The sequence below is a fragment of the Trichosurus vulpecula genome, chromosome 9, assembly GCF_011100635.1.
Source record: "Trichosurus vulpecula isolate mTriVul1 chromosome 9, mTriVul1.pri, whole genome shotgun sequence".
NCBI classification, from domain to species: domain Eukaryota; kingdom Metazoa; phylum Chordata; class Mammalia; order Diprotodontia; family Phalangeridae; genus Trichosurus; species Trichosurus vulpecula.
Window position 1 is genome coordinate 669,192 of NC_050581.1, and position 27,184 is coordinate 696,375.

The 27,184-nt window shown below is 40.5% G+C and overlaps 1 pseudogene; it reads right to left on the bottom strand.

Moving 5' to 3' along the window:
- Positions 1-1,056: 1,056 nt before the first annotated feature.
- On the bottom strand, positions 1,057-24,935 carry LOC118831093 (annotated as a pseudogene).
- Positions 24,936-27,184: the final 2,249 nt, after the last annotated feature.

Genomic DNA, 27,184 nt, shown 5'->3' on the forward strand with positions numbered 1-27,184 from the left:
ACAACACCTTATATTCATAAACTATTTTGTGCAGCCATTTCTGTCCCAAGCTTCAGGCCTTTCTTGATGTTGCTCTCGGAGCTAGTTTTGGGATCCTACAAGTTTTCAGTTCTTCCAGGGTAGCATGAACTTTTTTTTTGAAGACTCAACATTTATTAAGCACCTTTAGCATGAAAGGCACAGTGCTGGCACCACACCAAGATACAAAGATTGACACAGACAAACATTCTGCCCACAAGACGGCTTAAAGCCTAATACAGGTTTATGTAATACAAAAAAAATGATGCAAAATAAAAGAACAATGACCTCCATTCTTTACTGTTCCAAGTCTTGACCAGCTGTCATTTCCACCCACCCCTAAACATAATTGATATCAGCTTTCAATTAACAGGCCATCCCTTTAGATACGGGAAGTCACTTGATTAATACTCTGAAAACAAAGTAAAAATGAGTTTTCAATTAATAGGCCATCCCTTTAATGACCAGGCAATTCAATCATTATTAATTAGTTCTCCACAAGGAACCCTAACAACACAAATAGATATGGGAAACCACTTCATGAATTTATTAATAAATTAATATTAATGTTATTTATTAATTAATATTATTAATATTATTGGTATTTATGAATTAATAAAAATAATATTTTGAAAACAGGGCAATCCCTCAAAGATGAATTAATTACTTTTGATTTGCTGGAAACCTATAAAATAAGAGCTAGCTATTCCTATCTTTATTATTTTGTATCCCTAATTTTCCCGCTCCCAATTTGCCTGGGAATCCAGGCTGTCAGTAATTATTTTAGCCACAGTACTAATAACCCAGGCCCCCCAGAAATATCCATCTGGGCTTTCTCTCCATGACATATAAATCTCATTAAGTAGACGATTAAAGTTACAACACTGTTACATCCTCAAGAACTTTTCCTGCACGGGAAAGGCTTCACATAGTTTGAGACTTGGTTTTACTCAAGTCTCTTCCTTTCCAAGACAGAAAACGTAAAACCAAGGAATGGAATGGAATGATTTTTTCTTATTAAGATGAAAACAGTGAAATTCAGAACTGGATCACTTGGCCCTTTCTCTTCTTATCTCCTCTCAGTTCAAAATGCTTCCACCTCCTAATGGCAAACATCCTCTTAGAGCTGCAGTCGGGTTCCACATGTTCAAGCCTCAGCACGATCTTTCTTGTGGTCTTTGCCTTTTTCTGGAAAATTGGTTTCGTTTGACCACCATGGCTACTATTGCCTTTTCCCTTGTGCTTAAAGGGAATCCTTGCCTTTCTTATACTGAGTCACTTTGTGAGGCTGGTGCTTGCCTGCACTTTTTGCAGAAAGTTCTGCAGGTTTTAGGGACATAAACCAAAAGGCAGCGTTGTGCTTCCACCTGGGCTTCTCTGATGTCCAAGGCACTGGGATACCCAGCTGAGGATGAAGAAGATGACTGGCTTCAAAGGATGATCGCAGAAGATTGCCCAAGGTGGTATGATCTAAGGAGAAATGTGGTCACTGCTCTCTTGGCCTGTGCTCTGGTCTGTGAGAGACGACAAGCACTCTTTTCCACCCTGCAACTATGACCAGGGTCTCCATTTTCCCGCAGCCTCAAGCATTGACATGGTAGTGCTTCTCCTTACCCTAAGACTGTGACCAAGGACTGCAACCTGTATCTACCTATGAGCAATGCAGCAGAGTTCTGCACCCAGTGCCAGCAAAGGAACCTCTATAATCTCTTTCTGACCAGTCATCTAGCCCCTTACCATCTGTGGGCTGAGAGCTCCAGAAGCTGCTGATATCATCACTGATTCAGTCACCCCCAAGACCTGCTGCTGGTTTGCTGGGGGCCTGGCCTGGGCTGGTATAGCCTGTGCTGGTCTGCCCTCTCCTTTCACAATAGACCTTTCCTGCCAGCCTTCTAGGTTATCTTGGGCTGGAAAATTGTTTCACTCTATCCTGTGGGTTCTGCCATACCAGAATTCATTTTGAGGCATTACTTAAAGTTGTTTGGAGTGGAATTTGGGAGAGTTCGGGTAAGTCTCTACCTTTTCTTCACCATCTTGGCCTGCTCCCTCAATGAGGAATTTAAAAGAGTAAATTAGAATGTGGAGAGTGAAACTGTAAAAATGGCCACCCACTTGCTAGATCTGGTGCCTTTCCTCCCTCAGGTTGCCTTGACAGGATTGTGATGTCCAAGCAGGTTGTGGTCTAGATGCTGAGGGAAGGGGAGAGGAAATCTAGTTCTTATTTAGGGGGTAAAGATCCCAAATTACATGTTTGCACCTCACAGCATCAGGAAACAGAAGTGAACTGTCTGGAAGAGAAACTATGCCAGCTGTCATCCCACTTCTACAGCCTTTGTCATCTCATGGAGAAACAGTCAAGTAATCTGAAATCCATAACAGCAATGATGGAAGTTCTCTTGTAGGTAAAAAGCCTGAGACATTTACCTTTGCTGACTCCCAGCTAGGACCACTGGGAATGAGGATGGGAACTGACTTCCTCAGGCTTCTGACCTTCTTGTAACTATGGGGATAGATTAATGCACAGACAGAAGAAAATTTGCAGATTGAAAAACATATCTGCTTGATGAATTGATGTTAATTGCTCAGATTCATTCAAACCTGGTCAAAGCTTGTATATAAGCTAGTCTTTGTAATGAATTTAAGGGAAACTTAGCAAGGCAAAGGGATGAAGGGAAGGAGAAGGAAGGATCAGGGCCAATGCCTGCGCTGTAGATGAGGCCTTACTCAGGCTTGTCTGGTGCTGTAAGCTTGGAATTAAATCAAAACTATTACACTTGTAGACCATCTATGAGTTAAGCAGCATGGAAATGACACTAAGCAAAAATACAACATTAGTTCAGTTAAGTACAGTTTATCTACCTCTGTGGTGGCCCTGCTTATGAGCCAGTAAACCATCAAGAAGAGCCACTCTTACCTCTTTGCAAATAGATTTTGTATTTAGACCACAGGAAGAAACATCAACAGTCTTAATCTTGTTTCTTGAGCCAATTAAAATCTTAAGGATGATTTCAATAAGGAAAAAATTAGCCAAGTCTACATTGCCTTACCACATTCCACTCCTTGGCGACAAGGTGCTAAAAAAAATTCTGTAGAACTTTTTTTATTTAATTTTTTTTCAGTTAACAAAAACCTTCTTACCTCCTATCTCCCACTCATCCACTTAAAAAGAAAGAAAATACAAAACAATTTAGATATGGTGGTGCCACAGTTAGAATCACACAAGACCTAGCAGTGACAACACTAAAAGACCACAGGTCTTGGAACACTATATATTGAAGAGCAAAAGAACTGGGCTTCTGGCCCAAAATATCATATCCAGCAAAGCTATTCATAATTCTGAATGAAAAAATAAACATTTAATGAATCGTCAGACTTTCAGGACTTTGTTAAAAAAAACCAACCTGAACTCAATAGAAGATCTGATATATAAGAGTTAAGAGAAACATAAGGTACATACCAAAGACCAATTACAAAGGACTCAATAAGGACAGATGGCTTACCTTTTAGGTATGGAAAATTGTGAAACATATGTCTAGGATTGTTATTAGTAATTAGTTCACAACAAAGAATGGGGTAGACCTGAGCATGATGTGACTTCAAAAAGTATTCAAAAACCATTCAGGAATAGCTAAAAAGAGTAATTATCTTATACAAATGAGGTGCAAGAGGAAGAACCAATACAGAGGAATTAGATGGGGGAGGAGGGCTGGTAGTTCTGGAAACCTACTTTCATCGGGAATGGATTTAAGAAGGGAACAATACATATACATCTAGAAGAGTATAAAAGTTTTCTAAATTTAGAAAGAAATAAAATACTAAGGGGTTTGGTCCTGGGAGAGAGAATAAGGGAGGCATCTTTAGAGGGGAAGGTGAGAGAATAGGTCAAAGGGCATATAAAAGCTTGCTTAGATTTATGGGAATGGAAGGATAAAGGAGGGATCATTGGAGGTGGGATAGGTTAAGTAATAGGAGGGCAAGGTAGTGAGTAGAAGTAAAGTAGAGGAGTCAGGAGGGATAGGAAATAAGATTAGGAGTAGAATCTGTTAGGAAAAGCATACGTTCGTACATGTATGTATGTACGTGTATATATGTATCTCTATGTATATGTAAATATAACTACACTTAATTGTAGCCTGGGGAAAGAGGGGGAGGAAGAGAAAAAAGAGCAAAGTAAAAACTATACAGCAGAGACCTACAAGAAAGCAAATAAAAGATGGACAACTCTCAACACAGCACATAGTTTTTAATATATAGGCTTTCTTGAAATGGAAATTTATTGCTATACGTTTTAAATCCTCTCCCACATTCTGCTGTGCACATCACATGTTTTTTTCCTATCTTATATTTAAGTTTTAATGTATAAGTTTATAATGTGTTTCTTTTTCATTTCTTATTATGTATGTGTTTTAATTTCTAAAAATTTTTAAATAAATAAAAATAAAAAAGAAACAAAACAAAACCCTTGTTAACACATATGCATAGTTAAAAAAACAAATTTCTACATTGGACATATCCCCAAAATACATGTGTCTATCTACCCGCTGAGTTAATCACCTGTCTGATGTGAGAGCAGGGACTAGCTTGCTTTTCTCATTATATCCAGAGTGCTTAACACAGTTCTTCACACACAGTAGACAATAAATCCTTCATTCATTCATTCACTCATTTGTTCTCTGTCAAGAGCTGGGTAGCAGGTTTCATCATGAGTCCTTTGGAATCTTGGTTGGCCATTGTGTGGATCAGAATTAAGTCTTTCAAAGTTTTCTTCACAATATTATTGTACAAATTATGTCCAGTTTTGCAGAGTAAGTTATTCTTGATTGTAAGCCTAGATTTTTTGTCTTCCAGAATATCATATTCCAAGTTCCTTACAGTGGTAGGTGCCAAATCTTACATGATTCTGACTGTGGCTCCTAAACAATTGAACTCTTTATTCCTGGAGGCTTGTAGTATTTTTTCTGGATTTTGGCTGTGATGTTCCTAAGAGTTTTCCTTTTGAGATTTCCTTCAGGAAGTTACCAGAGAATTTTTTCTATTTTCACTTTGCCTTCTAATTCTAAGATACTCAAGGAATTTTCTTTCATTATTTTTGGGAATATGATTTCCAGACTCTCTTTTTTGTTCATGGATTTCAAGAATTTCAATGATTTTTAAATTATCTCTCCTTGATCTGTTTGCTAAGTCAGTTGTGTTTTTTTTTTGGATGAGATACCTTATGTTTTTCACATTTCTTCAATCATATGACTTTGTTTTAATATTTCCTGTTGTCTCATAGAATCATTAGCTGCTGTTTGGTCCATTTTAATTTTCAAGAAGTCTGTTATTTTTGCCTCATGCTAAACTTCTAATTCTCTTTCCAAGTCTCTCTTCCATAGCCTTCATTTCTTTTCCAATTCTTTTTTCTTCTGTTGCTCTCATTTTATTTATATCATTTTAAATGATTTTTGCATGTGTCAGTTCTTCTATGAATTGTAATTGATCTTATGGGCAATCTATGTTTTTCTTGGAGGCTTTTCACCTAGGTTGCAGTTTTTCTCACTTTCTGAGTTTGTGTCTTAGGTATTCCAGTCATCATACTAGTTCTTTTTTTGTTTACTCATTCTTACTGCAACCTGCTCTGAGCAACCCAGCATGGCTCGCCTAGCTGGGAACTCTGTGAACTGAATCTGTGCTCCCCATCCCAGTGGAAGACCACATACTGCTAGCCTGGATTCAGTTGATGATCAGCTCTGTTTATCCTGCACTGCTGGCCAGGCTCAAAGTTCTGGGAACCAAGTTTATGTACCTGACCTTTCTGGGATACTCTGAGATAATTGAGTGGACCCAAAGCTGAGTCCATGATCATCTCTAAATAGTGCCGTGATATTGGCTTTTCTTGAATCTGTGGGCACTGAGACCATGCTCCCACCCCACCCCCACCCCATCCACCCTTTTTTTAAAGCTTGTGCCCTGGTCACTTACCTGTAGGTTGAATCTGTGATCTTGCAATGGAAAGATGACCCACCGTAGTTTCTCCTTCAATTTTTTAATCACTATTTTGTCTGACATTCTTCCTAGATCATCACTGAAATAGTAGGAAGAGGAACTGTGCGCACTTGCCTCTCTGCCATCTTAGCTCAATACTGTAGACTCCCTGACCTCTGCTAAAGCCAATGTCCTTATAAGCAATTTGCTTTCAAAGTGTCTTCCTCAGTCAGAGTTGATTATGAAATGGAGGCCATAAACTGAGAAATACATCTTTTATAATATCACCTGCAGAATCATTCTGGTTGCTGGTTGGGTACATCTGTGTACACTGGATGAAATGGTCTGTCAACATTAGGATGTTATTTCTTGTTTTGTTCATGTGAGAATTTTATATTTTTTTAAATATTTGTCCACTTCATTTAAAATGTTAGCTTCATCAGCATTTGGTTGTGCAAAATAGTTTCTAATAATTTTTTATTTCTTCTTCATTTGTTAGGAATTCATCTTATTCATTTTTTATGCATCTCCAATCTCTTTTACCTAGAAGGAGGAGATAAAGGACAGAACAGAGAAAGACTCAACAGCACTGTGGCTCGTCTCCAACCTGGAGGGCCTCAGCATCTCATGATCCTTCTCTGATACAAGATAAGGTTATTTAAATATTCTGTTTCCTGTTCTGTTCATCTGGGCAATTTATATTTTTGTAAATATTCATTTAGATTATCAGTTTTATTAGCATAAGTTGGGCAAAATAGCTCCTAATTGGTTTCATGTCTTCTTCATTGGTCGTGAATTCACCTTTTTAATTTTTCACACTGATTATTTTTTTCTTTCTTTTTCAAATCAACTTAGGCAATGTTGCATATATTTTGTTGGGTTTTTTTAAAACCAGCTCCTTGTGTTATTTATTACTTCAATTGATTTTTTTACTTTTAATTTTGTTCATCTCTCCTTTGATTTTCACAATTTTTACTTTAGTGTTGGGTGTGTTTACTTTGTTGCTTTTCTGGTTTTTTTTAGTTGCATGCCCAATTTGTTGATCATTCCTATCTCTCTTTTATTAATGAAAAGGTTTAGAGATATATGTTTTCCCATACATACTGCCTTGACTACATCCCACAAAATTTGGTAGGTTGTCTCATTGTTGTCCTTACATTTACAAAATAAGTGAATATTTCTATAATTTGTTCTTTGATCCATTGATTCTTTAGAATTAAGTTATTTAGTTTTAATTGCTTTTTAATCTTTAGTTCCAAGGCCCTTTATTGCATGTAATTTTAATTCTAAATTCTTTTATATTGTAAAGTATGGAAAACCATTGTATCAGAAATGCTTAGAAAAACAGCTTCTTTTTACCTGGATGCTATTACATTATGAGCTGAGCTTTTAAAAGAATGTGAAAAATATATTATTTGAAAACCATTAAACATTTAATAAGGTATATTTTGTTTTAAAACAGATAATCATAGTAATAAGTTTACTATGATAATGAGTGAGTTTTCATTTCAAAATTTTCAGCCATCACTTATAAAAATTATGAAAATGTATGCGGTGGTTTAAAGATGTAACCTCAACACGTCAATATGAGTTAACTATCAGGAAGCTGTTGTATGTTTGGAATGTGGTTGGTTTTCATTAATAAGTAATGGACAAATGAAATGTAACTGTTAGGGAAATATGAGAAAATTAATAATATTCAAGCCCTAAGGTGTAGTTATTGAAATTTTGCTATTTGAGGTTAAAAACTCTTAGGACTATAATTTACCACTATTTTGAGTTTTGATTCCAGGAATGGTTGTCTGAATTGTCATGAAATGACAATAGAAAACGACTTGTGTCACAATCTGAGAACTGCTAAAGGTGGATGTCTGTGTCTGGAAAAAGTTGAAAGGAAAGCCTTGGCATGGCTTAAAATAGCATCCTCTTGACTTCTGAATAGGAAATTTTCCTAGCTAGTTAATCCTGAGTCTTTCTTTTGATACTCTGTGACTTAATGATTGACTATCAGATATAACTCGTATCTGGAATCAAACAGAGCTAAGGGAGTTTTTCCCTTGTTATGATATATGTCAGGTCAGTCTGTACCTTTGAGGAGGACAAATCTTGATGGTGTTATAGCTATAACCCTCCTTTTACTTTCATAATAAATTTCTATAATAACGGCAGGTGAGCGGTAGAAGTTTTATAAGTGCAATACTAAATCTATTAATTAATAGATTGATACTGGGGCATCTCTGAATTACTAAAATAGAATGCAAGTATGAAAAATCTTAGAATTTTAATCTGTATATCACTGGCTTTCAAATGTATCTAGTATGGATTGAGGCTTTGGGTATGTTTTAGTAATAAGTTCTGAAAATTGGATTAAAGCTTTTACATATAAAATTGCACCAATAATTGTAAAGGAAGTGTGATTATTTTCTCTATTTTTAAAGTAGCTGTCTGATAATATTAAAAGACAGAAGCATTCACTTTACAGTTAGACTCCCATGAATTTTTTAGAGATTCTTATAGCAGGTACAGGGTGTAGTTAAAGATAAAAACGGCAAGTGATATGTAAAAAACTGAAATTCTCTGATGTTTCAGGATTGGAGAACCAAATTTAAGTAATTGTATTAAACTGTATTAATCTTATTACATGTGTAATTATCTAGGAATCTCTACAATTGTTTGGAACCAGAGAAGCAGAGCCCTCTTTATAGCTGTCCTGGGAAGGAAGGAATTCAGAATGTCCAAGAGGATATATTTCCAGGCACCAGACAAGTACAAAAGACATCTGGGCCTCAAAATGTGCTGAATAAATGAACACTGGGAGTGAATTAATAGGATACAAGGGGATTTGATGTTAGTTAATATTGATGATAATTTTTCAGGATGCTTATGTTTAATTTCTCTTGGTTACCTTGGTGTCATGTAAATCTCCCTTGTCAAAATTAGTCCATTGTGAGCCCTCTAAGTAGTTTGATCTGTAACCTGACATGTAATTTGGATTATTAATATATGAAAACTTTAGAGATTTAGCTTATAGATAAGTGATCCATGGTGGGGAAGGGGAGTGGGCTGCCCACTCCCCCATAAATCAAAGTGGGGAAAATTGAGGGGATTAGAAGAGCAAGTGGTCAATTGTGGGAATTGAATGAACCACACCCACTCCATCTTGTGATTCAGTTCTGGAGCTAACTCAGTTTCTATTCAAGTATCGATCTAGTCCAATTTCTGTCTTGTGAGAAAACTTCATTCAATTGAGAGAATTGGGAGAAGACCTTATCGCATTGTTCAGTTGCAATCCTGTATGGTTGGGAAAGTGGACCCCCTCTCCCTGCTGCTTAACAACCCCTAACTAAGGACCTAGGTTATGCTGACCAGAATCTCAGTCAGAGCCAAAGATTGATGCAAGGAGTTTTCTCACAATTATACATCTCAAGTAACCCATATGTCTTATCTGAAAACTGGCCCCGTACTGTGAAATCAGTTATCGTTTCCATATTCCTTTGATAGTTTACAGATACTCAGGGAGTGAAACAACTCCTTTTCTGAATTCAGGGAATTATACCTGTTCACTCCCCCCCTCCCAAATTGGAAAGTCCCTAATCTTTCCTCCAGTTAGAAATCAGATTATTTAATGTTGCATTTTTTCCTTTTAGTTAATTGGCCTTATTTAATTAATTGGTTTTTTATGTATAAAAGTCTCTTTCCTCATGTATTCAGGATCTAACCCTAAGCTGAGGAAGGGGCCTGGTCCCGATTTGTTGGGCATTTGGCGTGCATTGCTTAATAAATTGATATGCTTGGAGGATTGAACCTTTGTTTTCCCCAGTCATTTCATCTTTCACCTGCCACAAAGCCCAGATGTCCCCTAAGAACCAAAGGAAGGCAGATGAGTCATACATAGTAGGCATGGGGAACAATGCCAAGAGAGAAGAGGTCAGGACACCCTGTATCACCCCTGTTTGTCTGGACTATGTGGCAATAACAGCAAATTTTCTACATCTAGGAGCACTAAAGGGAAGGGTCCAGGTAATCCCTTCCTGATGGCCAATATAACAATATTTTCATAAGGTCTGGGCTAGGGAGGAGCTCAGATAGAACCTTGGACAACAGATAGGGTCAGGTGGGCTCGGACTAAAACCTCAGGCAATACCTGAGTCAACAATGGAAAAGTATTAAATGCCAGACTGAGGGGACACATGGACACAAAGTGAGCTTCCCCATTCAAGACATCACCTACCCCAGTAAGTGAGAGATGGCAGAATTGGTGGGCCTGGCTCAGTCTTCGAGATCAATCAAAGACAATGATGCCTCTGGGCTCCGGTCACAGGAGATGAGGCGGAGGGAGGTGGCCTCTGTGAGATCAGGGACATTGGATGGCTCTCCCCACAAGGATGCTTCTCCTGTTCTTTCCTCTCCCAGAGTTCCCTGGAATTCCCAGAGGTTCTTCTTGGAGGGGAATGAGGTGAAGGATACGGCAGCTACACTTTCCTCGAGGCCTCAGGGTCTATGGTTCCTCCCGTACCAAGATCCCCCACAAGAAACACACACATACACGGACACTATTTTTTTGAGCCAACTCTTCCCTCTAGATGCTGCTGCTCTTCCTGACCCTTGCCCTCCTTGAAGGTTCTGCCAATGGATATCAGGGTACATCCTGTACCATCTCTGCCTTGGACGCTGCTTTCCTGCTGGCCGGAGTTCCATCATAGAGATCCATGTTTGGCAGTAAATTCAACCACAGCGCATGTCCCTCTTTCAATCTCAGGCTCCAGTCGCCTCACAGGACTCTTTTTATCACTCTGGGAGGGGGAGATAGGAAGATATTGAGAGGGCTCAGAACTATATAAGTGGTTAAAAAGCACTGAGGATGTTTCACATGTAAAAGACATGAGACAGAATAACTATTTTTAAGTACTTGATGGGCCATCATTAATGAATGGGAACAGACTTGTTCTATGGGACAGGAGGGGACATACCTTGAACCAAGGAGTAAAAATGCAGGAAGACAGATTTGTGATGAACATGGAGGAGAAATTTCATAACAATCAGAATTGTCCAAGCATAGAAGGGGTTGCATCTTTTGGTAGTGAATCCTCCCTCACCGGGCATTAAAAAAGAGACTAGATCACTTGTCACAAAGTTATAGAGGTGATTCCTGCTTGGAGTAAGAGGCTGGATTCCATGAGGTTCCTCCCAGCTTTGATATTCTATGATCCTTTGATTCCAAGATATTAAGAACAAGTCTCTTCTCCCCCCGCCCCCACCTCCCCTTCCCTTACATAGATTCAACAAATAGCTTAGACTGATTCTGGATGTAGGGCGTTCTGGCCACTTTGCAAGGCCCGCAATCCTAGAAAGGCCTCTTCCTTTCATTATTCTCTAAGATTCCACTATCTCCCTAATTACCGTTTCCTTTTCTTCTGCTTATGCCACCATAACAGGTAGCCCCATCGACATATGTTCTCTTTCCCATCTGTCCCATCTTTCCACACACTCCATACTAGCCAAGGACATTTTCCAGTATTTACAAGGAAAAAATATAAAATAAAATTTCAGAGAGAATGGACTAGAAAAAGGTCATTTTCTATCCTAATTCTTAATTTCATTTCCTTAGCCTAGCCTGTACCATCATGATTCCCACTACCAAAGTGAAGCATCTTGACCCCTTTGAGCTACACAAATAAGTATGACCTTTCTTCCTAGAATATCCCTGAACCCTATCTGAGTTAGCTAGATTAAGCACCTTCATGCATTCTAAAATCCTGAAATCCTCCTTAGCCAACAGGAAACCTCTTTCTGGCATAACTATGTGGCTATTCAACAAAGAACTTCCTTTACTCAAAATAAAGGAGGGCTAGAAACAGGAATCACATAAAGGTTTACTTATTACCTCTAAAACTTAAAAAGTTCCTCCTGACATACAGGTCATCTCAAGAGTTCACAGCAGACGCACTCTCCCCTTCCCTATTGCTATCTCTGCAAAGTGGTTGAGGCAGATTGGGAGAAAGAGGAAGATTATGATTGTGCATATATTCACCCATTCCTGTCCACAGGAAATTCAGGGGGCTGGCTGCTTCCAAACATTCATGAGAAATGAGGTCCCTGGCTAAACCAAGGCAGATGAATGCAGAAGATGCTGGAAATGTCACTTCCACTTTTTGAAATCAGTGGAATCAATCCAGGAGGAATTGCCTTGCGGAAGGGAGTAATCTAGTTGCACACATAAGAGCATGGTGATATTAGACTTTTAAAAGGTTGGAGAGGGAGACCTCTCACATCCAATCTTCCTATTATTCTTCCTTGATTTGACCTCGGTTGTAGAATATCCTGCCAACAACATAGGCTAGCACCAAGGCTAGATATGGGTTGTCATCTATATGACATGATTGGAAGGATAATGGAGAAATCTTCCCTACCCAGAAACCTTAAGAGGTAGTGAGTCTCCCATCACTGAAGATTTGTAAGTCGGGGGTAAGAGGGAGCTAGAAGGGGAAAAAGCATTTATATATGGCACCTACTATGTGCCAGGCACTGTGCTAAGCACTTTACAAATATTGTCTCTTTTTGATCCCCACAACAATCCTGGGAAGCAGACATTGCTATTAACCCATTTTACAGTTTAGGAAATTGAAGTAAACAGAGAATAAGTGACTTACCCAGGTACACACAGTAAGTCTCTGAGGATGGATTAGAACTAAATTCCTGACTCTAAGCCCAGCACTTGATCGACCAGGCCACCTGGCTTCCTAGCTAGGCTATCAAGGAGAGGCTAGAGGAAGACTCATTGGGCTGTTATTGTAATACAAGGAAAATTAGGAACCCCTGAGTAACCCCTAGCTACTGACAAGCCCCCCCCAGAAGAATGGATTCAGATATCTTTGGTATTTAGCAAACCCCTGGGACTCCATGGCTCCTTCCTGAAATGTCAATAGATAGGACCATCCCACTGAGAGATAACCTGGCAGATCCTGTCTAGCAGATATCCCTGAGACTCCTTGGTTCCTTCCTGGAATGTCAATAGATAGGACTATCCCACTGAGAGATAACTTGATAGACCCTTCCTGGGAGATATCCCTGGGACTCTGTGACTCCACCAAGGAATGTAAATGAGATTATCCCACTAGTACGATAACCTGACTGAATCTTTTGATCAGCCAGGACCTTTGTTCCTCTTCCCCCTTACTCTGTACCCCCATATCCTATATAAGCCAAGCCATCACCCCAACACATTTGCCATTGATTTGTGGTGCCGTACCCCGATGGCCGCCGGCTAATAAATTCTCCACTTAAAACTTATACTCTGTGGTGTGTCTCGCTCGCTTCTGGTACAACATTTTGGAGGCCCCAGCGAGATGCGGCGGTATTTCGTGTTACCGCCCTGGAGACACACACAGAATTCCGGACCTCAGCAGGGAGTCTCTGCCCCCGATCCACCTTCTCTCACTTCAGAGGGCCGGCTCCTGGGGATTTCTTTTCCTAGGACTCTGATGTGGAGTGATGGTCTCGGAGAATGGACTCTTTGCTGACCTGTCCCTTTTCGGCCTACGGAGAATTCTGGTTTTGTAGACCTCTAGAGGTAAGGTTTTTCTGGTTTGGTTTCTGGTTTGGGGCTAGCCATTTGGGTCTCTGATACCATGCTAAACCCTGACGAGGCTGTGGTACAGAGCTAGGAAGCTGGGACGCCACCCTTCCTATTGGGGTGTGGGAAGATTGGGGTGTTTTCCTTGAAGAGGGAACCTGGTTTATTTTCTTCCCTCTGAGGGGACCTGCTTAGCCCCAGTTAACTCATGCCATTGGTTATATGTTTTGTGTTGGGTGTGGGAAGATTGGGGTGTTTTCCTTGAAGAGGGAACCTGGTTTATTTTCTTCCCTCTGAGGGGACCTGCTTAGCCTCAGTTAACCCATGCTACCGGGTCTGTTTGAGGTATGGGAAGATTGGGGGTGTTTTCCTTGAAGAGGAAACCTGGTTTATCTTCTTTCCTCTGAGGGGACCTGTTTAGCCTCCAATTAGCCCATGCTGTTGGTCTCTGTTTTGTGTTGGAGGTGTGAGAGAGATTGGGGGTCGTATCTTTGAGGAGGAAATCTTTCCTCTGAGGGGGCCTGCTTAGCCTTCAGTTCGATCCACACCGTGAATTTTGTTGTGTTTTGAGTTCGTCTCTGTTAGCGTGTCTGTGTCAATTGTGAAATGTCTATGTTTTGTTAAAAAAATCTGAAACATAGGCAGCCAGAGATATCAGGCTGCCACCAGGAAAAAAAAGACTCCCTTCCTTGTGGCTCCCGTTTGGCCAGCGTGGAACCACGGGGAATGGGTTAAAATTTGGCAAATTCTGGGTTTTAAATTGTTAAAAAGTTTGGAAATTGGTTAGTTGAATTTGGGAAGAAAGAACTCCTGAAATTGTAAATCCATTCCAGGAGCTCACTCTTGCGAAAACATCTCCTCCCAATGAATGCCTTCTGGCTAAAACCTTCGTTAAAGTCTTCAGCGGGACTCTCGCATTTGTCTTAGTCCCGGATTCCCTTAGATTCAAGTACAAAAGAGGTTTTTGGGAGTGAGCACGGGGTGAAGTTTACCTGAATTACAATCATTGAGATCTTTTCACTAGGGCTGCAGTAAAAGTTAGAGCAGTTAAATCAAACTCCTCTCCTCCCGGATCAGATTAGAAGAGAATGCAGGAGAACTGTAGGGAAAAACTTAAATCGCCCTCCCCACCGGGCGAAAGGAGGAGAGGGACTGAAATTCACAGACTGACAGTCAGTCCTGTGCCCCTGAGTATCTTTGTAGCCCGTCCTTGTGGTAAAGTTTAAAAGGTGAATTTGTGAAAGAGAGAGATAGAAAACCTGTATAAGGAATTTAGGGGGTTGTAGAATAGCAGCTTGAGATTACCTGTCTAGTCAGGAGTCCATGTGCTCCTCTTGGCTGCCATGTGCTGCTCCTGGCCTCACCCTTCCCCCACCCTCCACATTGAAAGGTTATCAGAGCTGAAACTAAAGGAAACTTGTAAAGAAATAGGGCTGGTTAGTTAGTGCTTGGAAGGGTAGGCGCCTTGCCCTCAAGGGGCTGCCAGGCCCCACCTAGGGAGGAGCCCTTTAGAGAACTAAAAGGGATTTTTTCCTGCTCTTATCTCCCTTGGGAGTCCAAAAAAAAATCCTTTTAGGCATTTTTGTATAAGATGAAGCTTGGAAAAAGTGGGTGCAAAATTAAGTTTCTCTTTCTTTCATAAGTTCATTCATGGCCAGGCAAAAGTTCCTATACCTGGGCCAGAGGTAGTGGTGCTGAAGAATATACAGCTAAATAAAGTGTATTTGGGATGTTAATGTATTAATATATGTGATACACGTATTTATATATTAATACATTAATATATAATACCAAAAGTAATAAGCTGAATAATTTCTATATGTGGAAGTCTGGAAATGCAATAGATGTCATCTGAAAATTATTGTTTCTGTATTTCTAAACTTGCATTGTGTTCCCAAAAAATTCTCTTAGATTGTGAAATTTGAGAAGACCATTGAGTGGTAAGAAATGATATTATAGCAATTTTAATCTGATTTTGATATATGTGAATTGGGTTTTAAAGGGATGTGATAAAATTTGGAACTGTTATATGTGGTTATAACAAGTAAATAATTAATAATACTAATATTTAACCGTGAGAACAGACTTTTTGTGTGAAAAAAAGTTTTCTATTATGAGAATATATCTGGTGATTTAAAGTTATAGTTTCAAATAATGATATGAAAGATTCTCTGTGCAAGGAGATTTAGAAATGTGTTCACCTAATTGATAAAAGGGTTGTTTCAAGTTTTAAAATGCATAATTATGTTTAGGGCACTGGTACATTTCTAAATTGTGTAATTTGACAAACAGATGTATCAGCAATATTGAAAAATGTGGTAATCTTTTACAATGCAGAGAGTATTGGGCCTTAGAAATTAAAATGTTACCACTAGTGGTTATGAATCAGATTTGATTTGCTTATCCAACTCAGTCATGATCACTAGATTGGTAATTAATTGGAATCTGTTTCAAGTTTTAGATACATGATAATTGCTTGTGGTATATTTATTTCTAAGTTAGTTATTATATACAAATTGGTTAACATCGCATTACCTGTGCTGTTAGAGAATAATTTCTCTTATAATCTGGATGTTGTTAGATTAAGAATTGTACTTAATTAAGAAATTGAGGTTATTAACTGAAACAAGAACTTTTGAAACCATCTAGTCATGAATTCTTATCAATCTTGTGTGACTTTTCTGTGTAGAGGAATTCTTATGGAAAAAGCTTTTTTTAAGTCCTGGTAAACCTTATTACTGTGATAAGGCTAATTAATTGAGTATGTAATTATAGAAATTAAGTGTCCTCCCATTATAACACTTTTTGATTAAGGAACTTTGTAATGTCTAGGAATTCTGTGCAATATTTGAGAGTGAGGACATTTGGCACCAACTTAGTTAATGAATTCCAGCATTTAAGGGTTAATTTGCTTTAAGGAAAAAGGAGATGTCTATCATTTTAAAACCTTCTAAATAATTGCGTTCAGGAAAGTTTAGCGAGCATGCCTTTTAACATCTGGATAAAAAATCCTTATTAGAATTGATGCTTATCTATAGAAGCACCCATTCAATGTCTTATTCAAGTTTTTTTTTTGAGTAAGGAGGTTCCAAAGGACAGTCTGAATTCCTTACTCCTCTCCGCCCTTAGTTTAGATAAGAAGAAAAGAATTTCACCTTAGCCCACCTGTCAGAAGGGAAGGAAAGGAGAGGGGCAGCATTAAGAGGACGGTAGGGGCCTAGAAGCCTCCAACAAGATTAGACTAAGACTTGAGATGGGTTTGGCCTGGTAGTTTAATTAGTGAAGTCTGCCAACTGATGGAGAAGAACCCACCTTCAGGGGGAGATGAGATGGCAGATCTTTTTAATAAGTGTTCCTTCTTTTAGAATGAGTTATCATGAAAAACAAATCCCCTTTTTTTTTGTATCTTTGTGGTTTAAGAAGCTGGAATGGGATTCCAGTATACACAGTTATGACAATGAAAGTACTAACTTATGAGTTGTTTTGTCTTCTGGTTGAAATGTAAAGAAGACTTAGTACTAGGTTTGAAAGATTTGGAAAGGTGAATTAAGGTTGAGGGAAAATAGGAAAGGCGGATAAGAAAGTTTGGGGACAAATGGGAGTTAGCTAAGCCTCTCCTGTCCCGAGAATGATAGTTTCAGATGGTCAAAGTAAGTTGGAGATGAGTGTGAGGAAGTATTTAGAAGATGGAAAAGTTATGTAGCTTGATTTGATAATTGTTAGCTCAATAAAATTTGGGCAGTCTTATCTGAAGGATATTTATTTGCTATTTAAGATTTTTTGGGACTACAATTTAATATTGTCTTAAGCTCTGATTACAGGACTAGGTCACATGAAGCCAGTAAATGGCATGGCAGGCGTTACAAGCTGAGAATTTTTTAGGTGGGTCTGCCTGGGAGCAGTCGTGAAGACGACCTTGGACACAGCCTAGGTAGGATCTTCCTGACTTTATTTCCCAACTCTGCTATTTCCTTTCTGAAAAGGAAAGTCCCCACCTGGTTACACCTAAGCCCTGCTTTCAGCACCTGGTGACTATAAGATTGGCTATCAGATATGACTCGTGCCTGGAATCAAACAGAGCTAAGGAAGTAAGTTTTTTCCTTCTGTTAAGATATTTGACATAGTCCCTTGTTTCTTTCATAGCAAATTTATATTAACAAGAAGTTTTGTAAGCACTATGCTAAATCTGTTAGGTAATAGATGAACATTGAAATATCTCTGAGTTATTATAATAGGATACAGGTATGAATAGCTTACAATTTTAACTTATGTTCATGACCAAATAAAACATTGAAATAATATAGGGATAACATCCTCCAAAAGGGAAAATGATTAGGCAAAGCAAATAAGGCAAAGATGTAATGTGATCAATGTCTAATAAAAGGAAGGCATAGCGAATTTTGAAAAAGGCAATTATGTACAGATGTGTATGATTGGCTCTAAAAATTTATCAATTCTGGAAATTCGAGCTGTTAAGTGTGTTTTGGTAATAAGATCTTAAATTTGGATGCTAATACAAGAAAATTGTATAAGATAGTGGTACAGGTGAAAATATATCCCCTTTGTAAGGTATCTGTAAGTTATAGTAAGTTAAAATTGTCTGAGAATTTCTAGATCTGAACCAGAGAAGCAGAACTCTCTTTTACTATCAAGGGACCAGATAACTACAATCAGGCATCTGGGATTTTAAAATACTGCTTTAAATGAACATTGTGAGGAGTGGACATCTGGGCCCATAGAAGACCTCGCCCTGCGGTTCCAAGAGCCTGGGAGGGACAGCACCGGATGCGGACAGCTTTCTCACGGGATCCGGAACCAGAACCTGAGCAAAGACCTGCTTTTTTCCCTTCTGTGTCCTTGTGTTCCCAAGACTGTTTTTACTGAACTTTTATAATGTTCCCTCTGCTTACTTACAATTAGTTTACAATTCCTGCCGGTCCCTGGGGATGTCCAAATACAGAAAAGGGAAAACATGACTCCACCTAGATAGGGATTTTAAAACTTCACCCTGTGGAAAATAGAGTCTTTTCCATACCTTTAATTGGTCTTTAGGCGAAACTTTCAGTTTGCCTTTGACCAAAAAAGGGGGAAATGTGGGATGTTTTATACCATTTTTTAAAATTTCTGGAGTGCAGTACCTGGGGAGGCTCCTTGGACTCTCCTTGAGTCTTCCAACTAGGTCTGGCCTTCCCCTGGGGCCAACGACCTAGCGTTCCTTTTACTGTCACCCCTGCTTTGCGTTTTTGGTTGGCCTCCTAATTTTATTGCTATGCCCCATCAGGTCGTTCCTTTTTTCAAGGATTTGAAATTCCCATGAAGAAAAAAAGTGGGGAATGTAATACAAGGAAAATTAGGAACCCCTGAGTAACCCCTAGCTACTGACAAGCCCCCCCCAGAAAGAATGGATTCAGATATCTTTGGTATTTAGCAAACCCCTGGGACTCCATGGCTCCTTCCTGAAATGTCAATAGATAGGACCATCCCACTGAGAGATAACCTGGCAGATCCTGTCTAGCAGATATCCCTGAGACTCCTTGGTTCCTTCCTGGAATGTCAATAGATAGGACTATCCCACTGAGAGATAACTTGATAGACCCTTCCTGGGAGATATCCCTGGGACTCTGTGACTCCACCAAGGAATGTAAATGAGATTATCCCACTAGTACGATAACCTGACTGAATCTTTTGATCAGCCAGGACCTTTGTTCCTCTTCCCCCTTACTCTGTACCCCCATATCCTATATAAGCCAAGCCATCACCCCAACACATTTGCCATTGATTTGTGGTGCCGTACCCCGATGGCCGCCGGCTAATAAATTCTCCACTTAAAACTTATACTCTGTGGTGTGTCTCGCTCGCTTCTGGTACAACATTATGAAAAGGAATTCTAATATTCTACAATTTGTGTGGAAGGGTAAGTGATGGAATGACCTGATTAGGACCAACTCCAGGGTCCTTTTGTTTGTTTCATCTCCCAGAATCCAGTTACAGTATGGCAATGAGGGCAGTACCAGGTACGGTAGCCCCATAGACACTGTCAAGAAAGCCACCCTGAGTCCAGAAGAGCACATTATCCTAGAGGCTGCAGCTACGCAGAATGCATCCAGTACCTCACCTTCATGACTAATAAGGGCCAGAACCTATGGTTCGGAAATGTCAGCCAGAATCAGCTCATTGCCCCCACAAAGAAGGATGGTAGTTAATTCTGTTTGGGGATATTAGTCAAAGTATATATCAGGGATTGGTTTTGGGCAGACACCCCTGAAGCCATAAAAAACAGTGGGAAGAATACAATTCTCAGACAATAAAAGAAACAGTCAAAGGTTGCCCCCAAAGATGCAGGTTCTTATCTCAAGCCTGTCCTCAGAAAGTATAAAGGTGACGCCCTTTATCATGAATAACTCCATTAGAGTTGAAAGTGTTGATCTTAAGTGGAGCACAGATAAAAGCTATGACCCCTCAGGTAAAAGCCTTTACAACTTCAGCATGCCAGGCAATAGGAGAAGGCTGAAAATGGTATCACAAAAATGTATGTGAGCTTTCCAGGGAATAAAACCAGACCTCCTGATTCCCAGGTAACCTGCATTGGACTGGGGGAGCAGATAGGGAAGAAAGGATTGAAGGGAGGAAGCTGTGAAACTAGCTTTAATTTGGCTTTCAGAGTTCCAGGTGAAGGGACAGCCTCCCCAGCTCCAGTCCCTGCCCCAGCCCAGCTGATCATAAAAGAGGCTAGGAATATAAGGGGTAATTTAGGGTATGATTCAGATGGAGGGTTAGAGACAATGTGATTGTGGAGAAGAGGAAAAAAATCCTCTGGGACAAATTCTCCGGGAGTCTGACACAACTGAAAAACAACTGAACTTCAAAGATCCTAGATCCGTCCCCCTAGAGATACATAAATTCAAATTGCCCTAGGGTTTCATCAAAGTTTATTTTTTCTCAATAGTCCTGGATAATGTTGTGGGAATGTGGAAGGTTAACTCATGTCTCCTCGGTTCCACCAGTATCATGGCCTATAATCACATAGGAAGATCCATTGAAGTAACTGGTGTTAGAGAAAGTAACTGGTATGTTAGAGAAAGAGGGCTAGGGAGGACATGATAGCTACCTATCAATAAAGGAAGGGCAATCACGTGGAGGAGGGATTAGTCTTACAGTTATCCCTTCTACATCGCAACTTTTGTCATCGTGGTTTCAATATATCGAGGGTTAGCCTAAGAAAGTATCATAAATGGGAATTTTGGGGGAGTATTTCAGAAGCCACAGACAACATGAGAAGGCCACCAGATGACACAGGTTTGACTTACACATAGCTTATGACCAAATCACCCAAATTTTTTAATAAGGTACTATAAACACCTCATAAAAGAAAAAGAAAAAATAAGACTTCTTCTCTGGTACAAAGGGAAAGCTAAAAAATTTCACATGGGATGGGAGTGGGAGGCTACACCCTTAACCCCCTTGATGTGGAAGGGATAACTATATTCTCTTTAGCCCCAGAGGCCAAATGATGATTAATAGATAGAAGCTGCCAAGAGGCAAATTTAACCTTGATGTCAAGAAAAACTTCCTAGCAATTAGCGCCATCCAAAAGCAAAAAGCTGCCTCCAAAGGTGGCAGGTTCCTCCTTCTTGGAGGGGTTGAAGCAGACTGGATAATTGCTTGTTAGTGTGTGACTATGGGATTTCTTTTGTATATAGCTGGACTAGACGACCGCTGAGGTCCCTTCCAACTCTCCTACTCCGATTCTCTGCATGTAAGCATCTGCACGGTCTCTCTGATGTTCCAGGTACTGCTGCTAGTTACCAGCAATGCCCTGCAGATGAAGATTTGCTGTGAACTGCTTCCTGATCCCCAGCATTATCAAGTACAAACAAGCATTATAATCAATGTCTCCATTCCTGGAATAACAGGCAGTCTGGCCACCACAGGCCTGTCGAGGAAGCCTGAGAGAAGAAAGTGGATGGCCACTTTATGAACTCAGTTCTAGTCCCCACCATCTCATGTGGGTTGTTCACAGGCCCTACTTCCAACCCCCCAGCACCACCAGTAAAAAATGCACAATGCCCATAAGCGTGCCCACACACAATTGAGTACCTGGGAACATATGTCATAAACATCATAGTTTGGCATGCAACACAGTCACAGGGAAGCATTGAAAACCTATAGTATAATTCCCTTGTGGCCATCTGACATATGCCAATCATGTTAGAATTACCAGCATTAATGCATGCAATACACATATGCATAGACCAAAATCAGTGGCAAGTCTGACAGCGCTGTTAGACTGAGCCTGAATAGGGGAAGGGAATAAGTGTTTATACAGCAACAAGTATGTGCCAGGCACTACGCTAAACGCTTCTCAAATATTATCTCATCGGATCCTCACCAGGGAAGTAGGTGCTCTTATTATCCCCTTTTGACAGTTAAGGATACTAAGGCAAACAGAGGTTAAGTGACTCACTCAGGGTCACACAGCTAATAAGTGTGTGGGGCCAGATTTGATCTCAGGTCTTCCCGACTCCTGGCCCAGCGCTCTATCCACTGTACTACCTAGCTGCCCCAATCACATGCAACGTCTAACACAGAGCCTCACACAAAAAGTTGTGTACCGCGACTAAATGTGAAGTTCACATATAGAAACATAATGCACGCATGTGTCAAGTCAGCAAGTATTTATTACCTTGATAGGTTCCCGGCGCTGTGCTAAGCTCTAGGAATGTGGGTACAAGTAGAAAAAAAAGACATTCCTTGCTGTCCAGGAACTCACGTTCTAATAATGGAAAACAACACCAAAAAAAAAACTAAACTGAAAACTGATGAGATAAAGGTCCCCAGTGTGAGGGTATGGTAGAAAAAGTCCATATGATCAGGAGAGCAGCCTGGCGGGGGATGAAGACGTGGTTGGGCTGAGCATGGACCTTAAACGGAGCAGTAACATACATGTAGCATCACGTTTGTGGTTCTTCAGTTGTTTCAGTCATGTCCAACTTTTCATGACCTCATTTGGGGTTTTCTTGGCAGAGATAGTGGAATGGTTTGCCATTCCTTCTCCAGCTCATTTTACAGATGAGGAAACTGAGGCAAGCAAGCTTAAGTGACTTAAGGGTCACACAGCAAGTAAGTATCTGAACTCAGGAAGATGAGTCTTCCTGACTTCAAGCCCAGCATTCTATCCACTGCAGCCCCTCCTAGGTGCCCTGGCATCGTATACTAGCATGTGTGTCAAAGAAGCAGAGCGCCAAAAGAAAAATACTTTGGCATAACAAGGCATGTCACATAGAAAACATTCTTATATATTGCCATCATATACAAATCATGTGCCATATACATTCCAGCCATATAAGCATTGTCTGGCTAGATCAGAAGTTCCCAAATTATTTGGCCTACTGCTGCCTTTACAAAAAAAAATTACTCAGTGCTGCCCTGGAAATCTACTTTCTTCAACCTGTTAATGGGTTGTGTTTTTTTTTAATTTAAATTTTAAATTTATCAAATTTTAAAAATACATTATTTTTTTTAAATGATGCCTTTAAATTTAATATTTTATTATAAATTTGAGGGGTTTTTCCTGCATTGAAATTTTGGTGATGCAATATGTAACTGTATAGTATATTATAAACAAGTCATCACACACACACACACACACACACACACACACACGTATTCCTGCCAATGCATGTTAGACTTCCCCACAACATGAGGCACGCTCACCTGCCAACACTTGCTTATTAAGATCTGTCAGTGGACTTGCCCACTGATTGGTTATAACTTGCATTTTGTGTGTTTATTTGGAAGATAATGTAATTGTTACAACTTTTAACTCTGTTACACAACAGATGAAACGTGTGAATGGTTTTCAAACTTCTCTTCTTTCCTTATGCTTTCACCACCTCTTTATTATTATTCAAAGACACCAACTGCACCTGCGGCTACTACTGCTCCCCTGGATCGTTCCGGTGCCCCCAGGGGGTGGTATCACCCACTCTGAAAACCTATGGGCTAGATAGATAATGATTTCTCCTAAAATGTCATAGGTAACTTTGAACGTTGGCCTAATGGACCTGCCTCTTTCTACCATACCTTCTACTTCTGATTTTGGGGAGCAGCTGTCCACACATACTGGTCTCTAGTCCCAGTCCGGAGCTTGTGAGTGGCCTAGGCTATCACTGTTTCCTAGTTCTATGAAGCAGTCTCCATGCCTGGGGCATTAGGCAGGAAAAGATGTGCCCCTGGATTTATCTCTCTTTGCCCCCAGAACAGTGGTCTTCACTGAGCTAAGACAGATTTGGATGACTTCCCTAATACACTGTTTCTTTCTCATCTGGGTCCCTGTCTTCTGAGTTATTATCTTACTTTGACAGTCTCTCTGCCACTAGGGAATATGCTTTCTTTCTTAGAGTCCGCTTGGTTAACTCTATCACTCCTTCCTTCCTATTCACCACAGAGTCCAACATCCTAGTAGGCGATGCGGAGTTGTGATGCATTGTCTTAGAAGGACCTCAACCACTCTGTGAAACTATTTTATAATTTAGTGGATGGCCATCTTGATGTGGGATGGTTTTTCCCTCAACCTGCTCTTTTGTTAGGGGCAGCTGGGTGGCACAGCGAAATGAATGCCAGGCCTGGAGTCAGGAAGACTCCTCTTCCTGAGTTCAAATCTGGCCTCAAACGCTTGCTAGCTGTGTGACCCTGGGCAAGTCACTTGACCCTCTGTTTCCTCATATGTAAAATGAACTGGGAAAGGAAATGGCGAACCCTGCCAGTATCTTTGCCAAGAAAACCCCAAATGGGATCACAAGGAGTCGAATACTCCTGAAAAACAACTGAACAACTCCTCTATTTGTTTTCTGAACAACCAAATTTCTCAGAACTCTACCACCTTGCTGAAGATATTGACAAAAAAAAAATCTTCGTACTTGTTTCTACCAGAGCTTTTCTAAATTGAGGCCACAGTGAGCTAGCCAGTAGGTCTTGTTTGTCTGAGACACTATTGGTTGTGAATCCACATCTTCTTTATGTTTTGATACACCAGGGCATGTCAGTGAGTAAAAGCTGCTTTCATCCGATCATCAGCAGATATTGCATAAAGCCTGTGGTATAGTTCTTGATAGTGATGAACACATGCACAAGAAATATTGACTTCTCTGGACCTTCTCCTCGGGACTCAAGGTCTTCATGATGTTTTGCTGCATGTAATAGAAACACAGGCCACAGGTCTTCCTCAGGGTGGTAAGGTGGTGTTTGGCACTTCACAATTCCTGCCAATGCCAATGCCCTTCTAAGTAATTATCTCTTCAAAGCTCTACCTCTTACCTCTGGGCCCTCCAGTTCGAGGTTCTGGTAATTGACAGATATTCCTCTCAGTCTTGACATTCATGGACGTGATGAGCTTGAGACATCATACCCTTATTTTACCTAAACTTTGTTTTATTAAGTTCTATGGGTGCCTTTTCTTTTTATTTCTAGAAATAACATCTCATCTGCCACCCCATCATGGACCCCTACCTTTTAAAAAAGAAAACAGCCAGCTGACACTGTGAGCAAATCTGGCAGTATATGAGACATTCGTCTCTTATAAGCCTCTACTGATCACGAGGACAGTTTGCCTGAATGTTTCATCTCTGTTGGCGCAGGGCACAATTCTAAACTCTCGGGAGGCATTTTTTAATGCTTTCAACAGTATTTTTGTTTTCCGATGAGGCTGTGCTAAGACATAAGTACCTGGTCCTAACACCTCTCCATCTTGTCCTTCTTACCTATGTGTATCATACATCTGAAATCAAAAAAGTTGCTTTTCTAGGACTTATTTCTAGGAAATAAAAAGAAACATATGAATTCTGAAATAACATACTAAATGAAAAAAGGAATTAGAAGTGAGCAAAAAGAAAACACTTAGCTCCTACATTAGGGATTACCTACCACCTAAGATGGTTAAATGAACTACAATGAACAAGGCCTGATTTGTCCTTTCTGGATGCTTTCAAAAGACATATAATCATTGGTGAATATTACTGTCCCTAGGCTGTAAAGTTAGAATGGCTAGACCTTATGTTCCAGGCTTCTTCCCTCAAAGCCAGATGTCCTCTAGGGCCAAAAGAAAGGCAGAGGAGTCATGCAGAACAGGCCTAGGGCACAATGCCGGCACAGAAGGGGTCAGCTCACCCTATGTCAACCCTGTTTGTCTAGGCTGTGTGGCAAAGACAGCAAACACTCTATGTCTAGGATGACTGGGGAGGGAAGTGTCTAGATAATCACTTCCAGCTGGCCAACATTGTCCTGGGCTTTAGCATCAGAATAGATCTCAAAGAGACATTGGACGAAAGGCAGGGTCATGCGCATTAGAACAGATGCCTCAAGCAACACCTGAGTCAATTCTAGAAAGGTATAAAATGCCATCCTAAGGGAGGAGCAGGCACAGAAAGGAATCCTCAAGCCAGACATCACCTGACCAGGTAAGTGAGAGAGGGCCCATCCTAGTCCTGAGGCCAAATCCATAGGCAATGGTACCTGTGGTGCCTCTAGGTTCCAATCTCAGAAGATGGGGAAGGAGGTAGCTTCAGCAAGATCAGGAACACTGGCTGGTTCTCCCCAACAAGGATGCTTCTCCTGTTCTTTCCCCTCCCAGGGTTCCCTGAAATTCACTGAGGCTCTTTGCTATACGGGAGTAGGGTGAGGAATGTAGTGACTACAACTTTCCCCAAGGGCTCAGGGTCTACAGTTCTTCCTTCGACAATAGTAGCCAACCTGAAACACACACATACCCACGCGCACACACACACACACACACACACACACACACACAATTTCCTACAGCCACCTCTTCCATCTAGATGCTGTTGCTTTTCCTGACCCTTGCCTTCCTTGAAGGTTCATCCAATGGACTGAAGAGTAAGTCTTGTGCCATCTCTACCTTGGATACTGCTGCCTGCTTAGCCTCCCAGCACTAGACTCAGGTCTGAATCTCATCACAGAATTCCAGATTCTGGCAGCAGCTACAACTGTGACCAGGGTCCTTCCTTCAATTGCAGGCTCCAGACCCCTCCAAGGATACCTTTTGTTACTCCAGAAGGGAGAGACAGAAGGACGGTGAGAGTGCTCAGGATTGTATAACTGGTTAAAAGCACTGAGGATGTTTCACATGTAAAAGATGTGACAGATGCACTGTTTTCAAGTACTGGAAGGGCCATCATTAGTGAGAGGGGAAAAGATTTGTTCCATGGGACTCCAAGGGGGGCAGAAGGGCAACTAGGCAGTACAGTGGAGAGAGGGCAAGATTGGCCCAGGATCAGTCAGTGATTTTTCAGTCATGTTCAACTCTTCATGACCCCATTTGGGATTTTCTTGGCAAAGATATTACAGTAGTTTGCCATTTCCTCCTCTAGCTCCTTTTACAGATGAGGAAACTGAGGCAAACAGGGTTAAGTGACTTGCAGGGTCACATAGCTAGCATGTGTCTGAGGCCACATTTGAACTCAGGAAAATTAGTGTTCCTGACTCCAGGCCTGGAACTCTATCTACTGTGCTGTGTCACCTAGTTCCCCAGAACTAGGATATAGGGTCTAACTGAGCCCTGGGGATTCTCATAGCTCACAGCTACAATGGTCACTTGGATGCACTGATAGGCAC